At 40.9% G+C, this 13220-nt stretch overlaps 1 protein-coding gene across 2 annotated transcripts in view; it reads left to right on the top strand.

Annotated features, from left to right (window-relative positions):
* Positions 1-13220, top strand: part of LOC130174955 (kelch domain-containing protein 8B-like) — a 163413-nt gene that overhangs the window by 521 nt on the left and 149672 nt on the right. The window lies entirely within an intron of this gene.

Raw genomic sequence — 13220 nt, forward strand, 5'->3', positions numbered from 1 at the left:
GCGCCGGCAGACTTTTTAAAGCAGATGCAGCGTGCCCTTGCGCTGCCAGGGAGACTTTGGATTGGTGCAGTATCGCGCTTCACCTCCGCGCACATGTGCTCTTTGGGACGAGATGTTGCTGTCGGGCGTTGAGGACGTGTGCTTCAAATGGGTATGATCAGGTGTGGATACGCATTGTGTGTAAGTTTAAAGAAGTCCGCGTTTAATGATGCAGATGTGGCGATAAATGGTGGTCGAGGATCAAGATGTTATCGTCAGAAATCTGTTTGGACGCCGTATCCAAAATAATCCCATCACTGGTTAGTATGCATGTCTGAGAGATGTAGCATCACTTGTCATGTAGTTGTCATGAGCTGCTTTTGCAAGTTTGGAATGAAAATGATATCAGCGGCGTGGACTCCGACAGTGCGCAGGATTTAGCGCAGCGCTGCCCCAGTGCCGTGTTGTGCCATTTGCTGGAAGCTGTTTTAATGTGTTGCGTGATTTTTGGTGCAGATCCGGGGATTTAGGCGTAAAGGGGTTGCAGGGCAAATCCACACAGCTGTTAAGTGAGATGTGTCTTTTCTAGGCAATCTGCTGCGCTCTGAAACATCTGGATGTGCCTGTCAGTCAAAGAGCAGGGTTCCCCATGCAAGCGTTTAGAGTTTCTCCTCTCTTTTTGCAGAGTTGAGTGTGTGTCTTCAGGTGTAGAGAGTCTCCCCTCCTCCTCCTCCTCCTTCTCCTCCTCTGGGAATGATGAGATCGCTGCTCACACTCTCTCTCTCATCATCCTGCAGTTTGAAATCTCTTCCTCCTCTTGCTGCTGTCTGCTGCTTCTAAAGCGGCTGTTTGTTCCCCTGACAGATTCTAACTTCTACAGCTCCTTCCATCACCCCCTCTCCCGTCTCTTCTCTGTGTTTGCTGCTACTTTTCCCATCTGACCTGTGATGTTAGCTCCTAACTTGGCGTGAGTTCATTTGCATAATGAGGATTACAGCCGACATGCAGCGTCTGGGCCTGTGTGGCTGGGTCCAGCAGAGGAGCACGGTGCTGTGGCAGCTCTCATTGTGCCAGCAGAACGCCACCTTCAATCAGACCTCCACCAGGAAGGCTGCGTGTCTGCTCTGACGGATCTGGCTCTGCCGCGTTACCACCATCAGTGCAGGAGTGAAGGACAAAGTCAACTGGACTGTTTGAGTATGACATTATTCAAGTATGAAATTGGCTACAGATGTTGTATTCATCGGCGGCGTATTAGATATAAATGGCTAAATTAAAATGCATGATGTTTTTTTGTTTTTTTTCTCTCCAAACGTTATAAGCATTGCAAATTGATTGCCTTAGCCATTAATAATTTTAATTAGCATCAGTTCAGTCTGGATGAAGAAAAATGCATTTCCTCCTGTTAGTGTTTATTGATTTTTTTTTTAAAATCTTGCTGCTTGTGCTGCATAAATACTTAAGCCGCCCACTTTACAGCTAAATTTATTCTTCAATTCAAACCAAGGGTCAGAGCCCACAAGAGGACACACAGTCCTGAAGCTGGTGTGTTTCCCAGGGAGGATGACTACATTTCACGCCAGCTCGGCCTGTTTTGCCTGTTTTCTTAGCGTTTTATTTAATGTTCCGGTATCTCTCTTCGACTTTACTCTGATACCATTATTTTCTGGTCATTTCATGCTGATTTAGTGAAAGCACGGTGGCTCCTATCTTGAAACTTGTTTGTGATGTTTGTGATAGGCTTGTCCTCCTGTTGAACTTGCTGTAGTCTGTGCTGGATAAACCTGGGAACAGCTGATGATAACCTGGGCAACCACAGGTTTGTGCTTAATCCATGCTACAATAATTCCTACACATATAATCTGATTTATCAGTTTCTTCTTGTGCTTGAGAGAGTGCGTACATTGAGAAACCCTCCTGACCATATTAACCAACAAACCCTTGAGTGATACACAGGTGGGATTTTGGTTAAAGCATTTTCTAAATTGCAGACGCATAAACCAACTCTACTGTCAACATGATTGATAAAAACCAACTCTAATAAACCAACTCTACTTGTAAGAATAATTGAAAGGTTGCCAACCATTGTTTTTGAAGATGTGCTTTTCTGCTTTTACTTGGAAAATAAGGTAATTGTGTCTCTCAGAATTAAATGTCACTATTTCATCCTGTTTCTCTGACACTGAGCAGAGCCAGAGGATCTCAAACAAGCAGTAACAATTAACTGCTACATTTCATTACACTTTCATAACTGAGCCAGGTATATTTTCTGTTTTGATGAAACTGTTAAAATTGCGTTGAAGTGATACCGTGCCCAATATCTATTCTGTTTTTCTGTGATTTGTTATTTCACCATCACATCACTACCTCTTCCCATTCTGTATCTAAATTTATTCATTTTTAGACAAGTCATTTGCGGAAGTGTCAGAACAGTTTGGTTTAGATGAATTTCATTTGATACTTGGGTTCTCAGCAATGAAACTATCATACACAGGCTGCTTGACATTATACAGCATTTATTTTGGTAGGTAGCAACAGGCTGAGCAACATTTCATCAAAACTATAATTTGTGCATGGTGGGGAGAACTTAACAAAATTGTGAGAATGGCATCACACATGATGTAACTACACTTAATGAGCACTTCTATGACAACAAATGAAGTGTGGAAATGGTGCAAAATGTGGGAGAACAATACAAGAACACCAGTCACAATGCAGAAAACATTGCATGCTGGGAAGCTTTCCCACACACCTACTCTTGTGACACTGCAGTATCTGTACCTCAATGTCTGTAAGGTTTTCTGTTTTTATCTTTTATGGGTGCGACATTAAGGCTGCTAGTTCTTTTGAAGGAATGTGTTGATGTTATATGCCGTTCTGTGGCGTTCTGTGGTGTGTCAGCATGTAAACAAGTCCGAGCAGATGGACGTAGAACAGGTGAGAGGTGACATTTATCGCTGTACATTGCGTGACGATGTGCACGCCAACTTTCTTGTTTGTAACTACACACATTTAGCTTAGTATGCTTTGATGAATGATGTTCCTGGATTCTGCTGGACAGGGGAAGAGTATGATTGTACAGTATAAAATGTCTTTAGCTGTGATTAAAGTGGTTTGTGTAGGACATGGGATATGACACACACACACACACACACACACACACACACACACACACACACACACACACACTAACACACACACACACACACACACACACACACCAGCCAGCTACAGACATTAACCCGGACAGATGAGTGTGGAACTGAGCCAATATTCCCATCAGAGGATTAAGTGGGATGCCTACAGTGGACAGTTTGGAGATACAGCCTGCCAACGCTGGGGACTTTTAGCCCTGGATGATTTGTTTGAGGGAGGGAAAGAGAGAGAAATGGAGAAACTAAAAACAGGATGGTGTGTGTAAAGAAAAATAACTATTAATCAGCTCAAACAGGCTGAAAATTACATCCATGTTTCAAAGGAAAGGTAAGTCACTTTGCGAAATACGTGTAGCCTATTTGCTTTCAGAATTAGAAGAGGCGTTCAAAACCATTCTCATGTCTGTACAGTAAATGTGAAGCTATCACCAGTAGCCAGTTAGCTTAGCCTCTTACAGCCCACCTATTTTAAACTTAATGTGCATTAATTTGCATATGTACATGTAATAAGCTTATAACAGACGAACTGTAAGGCCAAAATGCATTTTGCATGCAACTACAACCCAACCTAAACTGCATCAGCTGATACATGGTATTTGTTTTGTATTCTTCAGTCCTTGCCTGTAAAAAAGACGTATTTGATAACTAGTTTACCAATAGGATATACTTTATACAAGAACAATGAAAAGCTCCAAAATACTTCTACATCTTGTCAAAAACTCCTCTGTAAAGCTTCAGGGCTTCCATGCCTAATAGTTTAGTTTAATAGGGCTTTATAATTCATTTTTACACTGGTGCCCATAAATCTCTCTGAAAGGAAAACTGGGAGAAAAGTGCATTAACTCTTTAATATGAAATATTAGAAAACATACTGAAGCATTTTGATGTCTAAGAAAAACATTTTGGAACAATTTAAAGCACCTGGTCCCTGTCTGTCTCACACACCTCTGCCTGCCTGGGAAGTGTGAAAACAGCCATTGGCCTTCGCTCTGAAGTGCCCACCCCCCTACTTTGATCTGATTGGTCAGGGGAGTCGTCTATCTTCAGGCCAGAGTCAATCAGTCAAGCTGTGGGAAAAAAAAAAAATTCTGACGAGATCAAGTCATTACTTCTTACTTATGCTTGCTGTTTTCCCTGCCGAAGTGACTTCTGATCAAAGATCATCTATACTCTATCCTATATATGGTTTCTCTACTGTCTCTAATCTGATTAGATCTTTACAGGGAGGCCTCCATTTTGTAGCCAGAAAGCTAACAAACTATAGCACCCGCTAACGCAGCCGCAGATGGAGCCGGACAGAGAGAGGGGGGAGAAGTGAGGGAAGATTGGCGGTTGAAAAGTTGCTCAGTAGTCTGCTTTGGACTTCTCTTGGCGATATTCAGAACCTGGAATACTTTTATGAAGAAATTCTTTTGATTTTGTGATCTGTGGACCCCTAAGGACTAAATGAATATCAATAATGGCGGAATGGAGAGAGAATCGGAGTTCTACGAGTCTAAAAGGTAGGCAGTCACTACGCTCTGCTGGTGCATGAAGCTGGTAGATAGTAATAAATCATATTTATGTGCTTAAGGTTAGCGCAAAATGAACAGAATATTTGAATTCTAAAGACCGTAACCGATCTAACGAGGTGCAGCATGTCTATATTGACAAACGTTTAACGGTTTACTCTGTCAGGACATGTCCAGAACATTCTAATGGGCTCGTGCACGGGCCAGTGGGTCATATTTAGCACAAAAAACATACTAGAGGAAGAAGCTAGGTTGGCTCTTTCCCCTGCTAACAGCTAATCTGCTAGCATGTTATCACTGCCAGCCGATCACTAACGGCTTAGTGACCTTTTACTGTGTTTTCTAATCGGCTGGGTTTGACAATGTTGTTTCATTAGTTTGTTTACAGTGGACAGATTGCAGTAGGAATTGATTATTGAGAATTACCAGTAATAAGATTTGATATATGTATTAATTATTAATTAGCTAGGCGGTGATAGGTGGATTTCATTACCCTTGGGCAGAGCCTGCTGTCTTTATACTAATCTAAGCTAACTTTTTAATGGCTGTAGGTTCATATTTAGCATACAGGCATGCCAGTGGTATCAATCTCCCCACCTAACTCTTGGAAAGGATGTGAATAAAATGCTGAACTATTCTTTTAATCCTCATATTATGGTTACAATGAAACTAAGATCACGTAAGGAGGAGAGAAAAAGGAATCAGTGAGGAGACAGAGAAGGTGATCACCTCATTTGCATCATGTTTCCTGCCTGTGTGTGAGCCTGTTCCTCCTCAAGGCTGGTCCTCAAGTCAGTGGACCACTGCCATCTCATTTAAAACAGCTCATGTTACAGCGTGTTGAGTCAGGGTTCTCTTAACACATAGTAGCTCAACAGGTGTGTGTGTGTGTGTGAGACAGCAGCTGCCCTGTTGTTTAATTATAATTTATTGTTTATATGATTCCCCTCATTAGGCCCATTGACCCAGTACAACTGAGGCAGGGGTGGAGGGATCAGAGGAGGACGGGGGAGTTCTGGGAAACATGTTAGCCTTCATTTGTTTTATGTCCCGTTGAGGTAGGTCCTCTGGGGATGCTTTGTGTCTGGCTGCATCAGCAAAGTGTTTAGAATAACAAGCATGAAACCTGTGCATGTGAGTATATTTAAGATCAAGGCTCATTCCCAGCTCAGTGCAGCAAACTGTGTGATTAGGCAGAATGTTAAGATATATGTTGATATTGCAAAATGCTGTTTGTTATGCATTTTCCTGTTTTTCTTTTGTGAAATTATCTTTGTAATTAGAGCAATAACTTTGACAAACTAGTCTTTAAGAAACCTCTTTAATAAGATTTGTGCAGCCCAGTTCCCATTCTTTTATTAAATTATATTTTAATAATCTTTCACACAAAACTGGGTTAAAATAAATATGTACGGGAAAAAGAGTGTTTGATTTTCCACAACAGATGGCAAAGCAGAGTAGACTTTCTCCACAGCACACATGATGACATGTTACAGTAGGAAAAGCACAGGTGTCATCAATAACATTAACAAAGGCTGCATCCCATTTGTCTCAGCTGGTTCCAGTGTGCTGTAGTGATAAAACAAAGAGGCGTGTTTGGAAATATTTTTAGCTACAGCTGCTCATTTAAATCGTTTTGGATTTGATGTTGTCACAATGACTTTGTTTTTCCAGACATAGTAATACTTGAATTTTCAATACCTTTTTATACTAGCATCATCATCACTTGGAATGGCAGAAGCTGTTTTTCGAATATACTATATTCTAATATATTAATACTAATTATACTAATATATCTATTTCAACTTTCTCACACTGTTGCTGTACACCTGTCACAGGTTAGTGTTGTGTCAGGTGTGTCCAGTCAGCCTGTTGTTGTGACAGTACATATAGTAAAGATAGGCCTCACAGGAGTCTGTAATCATTTGATTTTCTTCCTAAACATTATAATTACAGTTTATAACCATGATACCATTCATAATTTGAAATGCATTGCACAGAATACTATGTCTTTGGTCATGATGAGTGTAGATGTGGTTAATCACGTGTTTACTTAATAGTTGCCCTTAAAGATTACTGTACTGTACTTCGCTGTAAGTTGGAAGGAGTTGCTCTATAAATGCATCTTATTCTTCACTTTTGGCACTAAGTCTGTTGTTGGCTCTTCAGAGCATTCTGAAGTGTAATTTGTAGAAGTTTGGTGGATACTTGCACTACTGGAGCTGAACACTGGGACATCCAACATCTGTGTCTAGTAGGGCTGAATGATATGTAAAAAAAGTCATATTGTGATTATTTTGGCAGATATTGCGATTGTGTTATGAGCCGCAATTTCAGTGTGAATGGTCACTGCATTTCATTTTCACTGTAAATTTTTTTTTAATTATGATGGTGTGATTTCCTTTTTTTTTTCTTTTTTTTTGCACCTCTTGCTGAGATAATGGAATAATTATCCCGTTATCTCGCGAAAACAAAGCCCTGTTATCCCTGTTAAGAAAATAGCCAGCTCAGCTTCGGTGGTTCAGCGTTAGTGTATAGTAAAAGAGTTTTGGTCGATCATCTATAACAAAAAAATTGAGTTGATCATATACCTATACCTATTATTACAAACATCCTCAACAGTGTGAAAAACCCACTATTATATACTCGAGGCTGAAATGCCACAGATTGCACTGTACCAAAAAGCCCAAAAATGCAGAAAACATAATGAAATGAGCAACGTGGGGATTATAACATTAAGTTTTGGTTCCAGGCTGGTCATATGTTGAGAAGCTTCATGTACCAACAGTAATATATTTCAAAGAAAATAACTGTCAGGTTGAAATGATTGAAAAACAGGTTTATAGCAGGCACATCAGAGCTAGGACCAATTCAGAGGAATTGGAAAGGTTCAATTAAATAATTACTGTAATGGCTTAAAGTATTAGATCAGTGGTGAGAGAATCCAGCTCAGTAGAGGCAAAACTATTTGATTATTTTGTATGATTGCTTCCACTTTTGTATTTGCCAGAAGCACAGACCCAGACTGGAGGGAAACAAGCCGCTGTGTGATTGCTTTGTGTGACTGCTGCCACATGGAGTATTGGGTATTATTTCAAGTTTGCCAGAGGCACAGAGATACATCAGCTCATGGAAACTGATTGCTGTTTGATCGCTGCATGTGATTGCTGCCACCAAAAACATGGGCTTTGATGCTAGCTCTTGCACAGAGAGGCGTGTGGAAAATTTGGCACAAAGACAGAGCCCTTCCGTCAAGGAGAAAACTTGGATTTATCATGAGAATGTCTACAGACTTATACACAAATTAATGTTTAGTGTATAAAATGAGTGAAAATAGTGACAAATGGCTTCATTCTCTGACTGAGGCCCATTTGACCTGTCTACGGAGAACTTGCCATCATTGAGTGTAAGGATTGTATTGCAGACGGCATAATTCACTGCAGATTAATTGATACACTGAACTGTACGGATGAAATCTTTTCGGCATTCAGCCCCAGAGCTATTCTGTATGCATCAAGCAAAGTGCTGCTTTCATCAGTTTTGTTAACCCACACTTGGGATCTGTTTCCCAGCCATTACTGCACCTCTCTCTCCCTTCCTCTCTCTCTCCTCATTTTGCTCTCTTACTCATTAGGCCCCTCTCCTCCTTGACATCTCATTACCAGGCCCCGAGGTCCTGTTCTTTTCTGCTTGTTGGCAGCCATGTCTGAGCTGACCGGCAGCCTCTAAGGACCACCAGTGCCCTGCAGGGAAAGAGGGTCGAGGTCCAACAGCTGGTGGTTGATGGTGCTTGAGCAGCGTGGAGGTCTCGATTGCAGGACTGCTTTTATGAATACACCTGCGCCCTCTGTCACCTCTTTGCGATGGTTTGGTCACAGCAGGCGTGTGTGTTCTCCAAACAATACACCCGTGTTTTCGGCTGCACTCGTTAAGTTCCGCGATTAAAATATATAAATGTTGGAAACTGTGCCATGTGCTGCATCAGTGCCAGACAGAAAATTCCAGTTGGCGAGTTAGCAAATGTTACATACAACATAGTCTGAGTTGCTGGATGTAGGCTGTGGGTATAAGCCTGCCATAGGGCGCCCAGTGGCAGGAGGAGAGAGGAGGCAGAAGCAGTTTGGTGTCTGGTTATGGAGTTTATTTCCTATGTTCTTCCCTTTGGTGTTGCATCAACAGCCAGGATTGCACTTTATTGCACAAGGTAGCAAACAATTGAGAGTGCCTTGAAATTTATTTGATGAAATGTTACATCCTGGTTTTAATGCACAACTATGATGATTGTCGATCCATAGCGGAGAAGCTTTAACTGTCCATGCAGAGAATGAAGAGCGCACTCAGCAGCTCTCTTTCAGAAGATGATCAGGCAGTTTGACAGCAGTGATCTTACTGACCACTTTAAATATGCAGCCTGTTCTTGTCACCTGAGACCCGTCAATATGTGCTTCTTTCAGTCTGTAAGGACTGATAATATGTCAACCTGTGTTATAACAGCTGACTTCTTTCTCTCATGCAATTGATAATTAATAATTGTTGATTAACAATTGGAATCAGACCTGCTGATAATGATTGAATCTCTATTTCTTCATGGTTGAGTAAAGACAACTAGGTCACACTTAATCAGCAAATGTTTACAGGATTGTTGTAATTATTTGTTTTACAAAGAATCACTTTCATGCTTCTCTTCCCTTTTCTTCATCTTGCTTGTTTAAATTAAGCATAGCAGAGATTATTGATGTTTTACATTGACATTCATACAATCTTAGCTCTATATTTAAATAACAAGTGAAGTCTGCAGGGACGAGTGTAATACTAACTTCATCATCCCCTTGGCTCTGTTTTTCATCACACGTCCTTGTTTTCCTTCTCGTTCTTCATCTTCTCTCTTCTCTGAGCGCTGCCTCCTTTTCTCCCTTTGCATCAGTTACTTTATTGTACTTTGCCTTTGTTGCCACAGTGCACATTAGTGTTGTCACTATACCAAAATAATGACTTTGGTATGTTACCTGCGCAAATATCTCAGTACTGATACTGAAGAGATATCATAAGTTTGTTCTCATTTATTATCATTTTAAATCAGATTTTTACTAAATAGAAAACTAGAACATCTCAGTAGAGCGCAGATCTCTGCCAAGGAGACGTAATGAGTCCTTTGTGTTCAGTCTACCTAAGTGCACTATTGTGGTGTGCACAGTTTGAACTTCATCACCATGAAGTACCAGACTGACAGTTAATATAATTTATTTTTTAATTATGTTCATCCTTGATAAAAGTACAGTTTATTTGCTGTTAAGTGTTTGTTTTTGACTATGAATTAGTACATTTATAATATTATTGTACATAATTATATCACGGTCATAGTGTTATTAAAGCTTTGACATTGTTTGAGCAGTATTATGATGTCCTCTGTACTTGAGTTTATGTGGTAAGGTAAAGTAAAGTAAGGCAGACTTCATCATCCCGCAGGGGGAGCTTGTCTTGGGCTCCGAGCCAAGCCACATAATACAAAAACGTCACAATGCACACGCGCTCAAGCACATAAATCACGCACACAAAACTATACAAAAGACTTCTTTGATAGTTAGCTTTATATTTCCAACCAGATATCATCTATTCAACAGCATTTAATAAGACTAACACCTTGGCTGTGGGCTCGCCCTGACTGTCGGCTATGTAAATAAAGTAACGCCATATTTCACTTCTTGCGTCGGCTTTGTCAACAAGACGTGAATGGTCGGCAAGAGCTTTGTATTTGCAGCCATGCCTCTGGTTTTTTTCGCTTTCAAGGTGAGTGTTAGGAGAGTGTTGCACACACACTGCCTCGCTGTCGCACATTGAGGCAACTCAGGAAATATAACTGTCATTCTTAAAGTATCAGTACTAATGAAATGCGGTATACTACTGTTTTTAACGTCAGAGTATTGCAATACCTTTCTCGATATCGTGTGCAACACTGCATAAACTCTGCCAGCCACAGATGTATTTTAGCATTTTTCCCATCTATCCCCTTTTACTATCCTCTAGCCCACTCATTCCTCTGTTTTTTTCCCTCCAGCTCTCCTTTTAGTCTTATCACTCAACCCCACTGGCTTCTTCCTTGTTTATCCCCTCTCTTCCATCATCTACTCTCCCTCCCTCCTTCTCCCGCTTCTTCTCTTACATCTATTTAAGGAAGAAAGCAGCGTCTGCTGGGAAACTGCTGGGCTGGGTGGGGAGATTTAGCTGAATGGCACAGCAAGTCCCCAGATGCCCCGCTGTGGCTCATGGTGCAAAGGGAGAGAGAGAAAGAGGAATGGGCGATGCACTGTGGCAGATGGACAGATATGGACAGAGCAGCAGCTTGAACAAGAGAAAACAACTGTACAGAGTGAGGGAGAGATGACAGGAGATTTACAAAAGGAAGTAGGGAACTAGAAAAGGAAACGGTGTGCCGAGCTCCACCTCTGCTGTGCCCCATCCTGCTGTGAAAGCCTCTTAATGTTTCTGCTCCAGCATGACTCAGGACTGCCTTTGGCCATGAAAGCTGCACAGGCTCAGACATACACACCAACGACACAGCACCTTATCTGTTCTCGCCCTGGAGCTCTGTTAATCACTTAATGTAGGAGAAGCCATTATATAAATAGTATGTTGTTTTTGTAGTTGTAGGTATCCTGGGGAGTTTTTGATCACTAGTAGTGCCACAGAGCAATGAGCGTGTTTACATGGACATCAGTGTCCCAGTTTTGATTATATTCAGGATGTGATGTTTAAATGGAACAGATCTGGATATGTATGTCCCCGTATACATGATAAATACTGGTATCCAGGTCACTGAGTACTGCATGCTATTTTTACAGGCGCCTTTGATGTTTACAGACACAAACTCAACAAATTAGAAATCATGAATCTGATGCTTCCTTAACCATCAACCTTAATTTAATTTGACAATGACTATTTACTTGACCTGTCTTGTTCTGCTGTAACCTGATAGCTCATCCTTTTGTATATTTAACTCTTCCATTACCAATAGACAAAATTCTTTCTTTATTGCCCCAAAAGTGAGATGGTTTTGCTGCTGCCAATGTTTGGGTGTCTGCCAGGAGAGGCAAACCAGGCAAATGTTTGGGGCACCCAAGGGAAAAAATGGGCCCCCAAAGGGCCCTCATATTGGCAGATTTGCAATGACAACTACAGACCCCCTTTAACCTCTCATAAAGACACTATATGGTGCACTGCTGCTGCAGTCCCCATAAGCGGGACCCCTGATCATGTGTGCTGCAGCTAGCATCTATTGCCTGCATGTGGCATTCAGGGAACATTTGTAAATTATGGTGTCTACTGATATAGTCTGCATATGAGGTGTTCGGGGGAATAACTGTATGTGGCGTCTACAGATAGTCTCCATGTGAGATGTTTAGGGGACATCTGTAAATTGTCACGTCCCCTAATAGTCTGCATGTTGTGGGGGGTGGTGCTTCTTTGCCTGGCCTGAGAAAAACGAGAGGCAACAGGAGAGAGGGAACTGTAAATCAGATAGCACGGGCAGGCTATTAACTAAATGAACTGGTTTGCTTGAAACCAGATAAGAGCACTACGGGTCTTGTGAGACGGATGTGGTTTACAAAACATTAATTCTATACACAAAATGGCACATACTGCTCGTGTCTGCACGAATCAACAGCTAGTGTGACAAAGAAAACACCAGCAGAATGACAAACTAAAGACTCAAGTGATGCACTGATATTTCATTTGTTCATGTGGCTTGTTTGGGATGATTGACTCAAACAAAGAAAGCTATTGTTTTGATTTGGGCTTTTGCATCGAAATCATGATTTAAAACGCTGACATTTTCTAAACTATTTTATTCTTTATACAGTAAAGTTTCAACAAGCTGTGTAAAGTCAAAGCTTAAGCTGGTAACTGTGGATTTCATTTGCTAAAATGTCAACAGTCACAAGCAAATTTCCTCAGCTGTAGCTAATGTTTGCGAGTGAGTCTGTGCTTTGGCAGAGCAATGAAAAAGACACTGACTGTTGTTTGTTTGGTTAATTATGGTCTTGGTGACAGTGTATTTGCATTTGGCCAAATGTTTAACATTTTTGCTGAAAAATAAAAGTGGTCTGTCTTTTTGCTGTTCATGAATAACCAACAGAGTCAATCCAGGGTCACTGCCTCTCATCATTTTCAGGCACAGCAAGCAGCTAGTTTGGTGCAAATGACAAAAAGCTGCGTACAGAGTTGATTAAGTCTTCTGTTTGACTTTTAATAATTTCATATCATTGTTGGTTTATTTTCCTCTAAGCTCTGAATCAAGAGACAGACCTGATGGGTAGTCTTAAGCTATTGAGTAGAGTTAGTCAGCTTTGTCATACAACCTTGTATGTTGTATAATATTATGTAGACCACAATTACAGGCTTCTAGCTTGCTTTCTAGAGTAGACAGTATTTTATATATAGTGGTTCCATATTGTATAAAGGTAGATTGCCATGTGTTGTTTGATTATAAAGCAGGTCTAGGTTCTATATTAATAATTTGAAAGTATCAAAGTGCTCAGTCCACAGAGAAATGCACACAGCCTGTATTCAGAAACTG

This window comes from Seriola aureovittata, chromosome 9 (assembly GCF_021018895.1).
Source record: "Seriola aureovittata isolate HTS-2021-v1 ecotype China chromosome 9, ASM2101889v1, whole genome shotgun sequence".
Lineage (NCBI taxonomy): Eukaryota > Metazoa > Chordata > Actinopteri > Carangiformes > Carangidae > Seriola > Seriola aureovittata.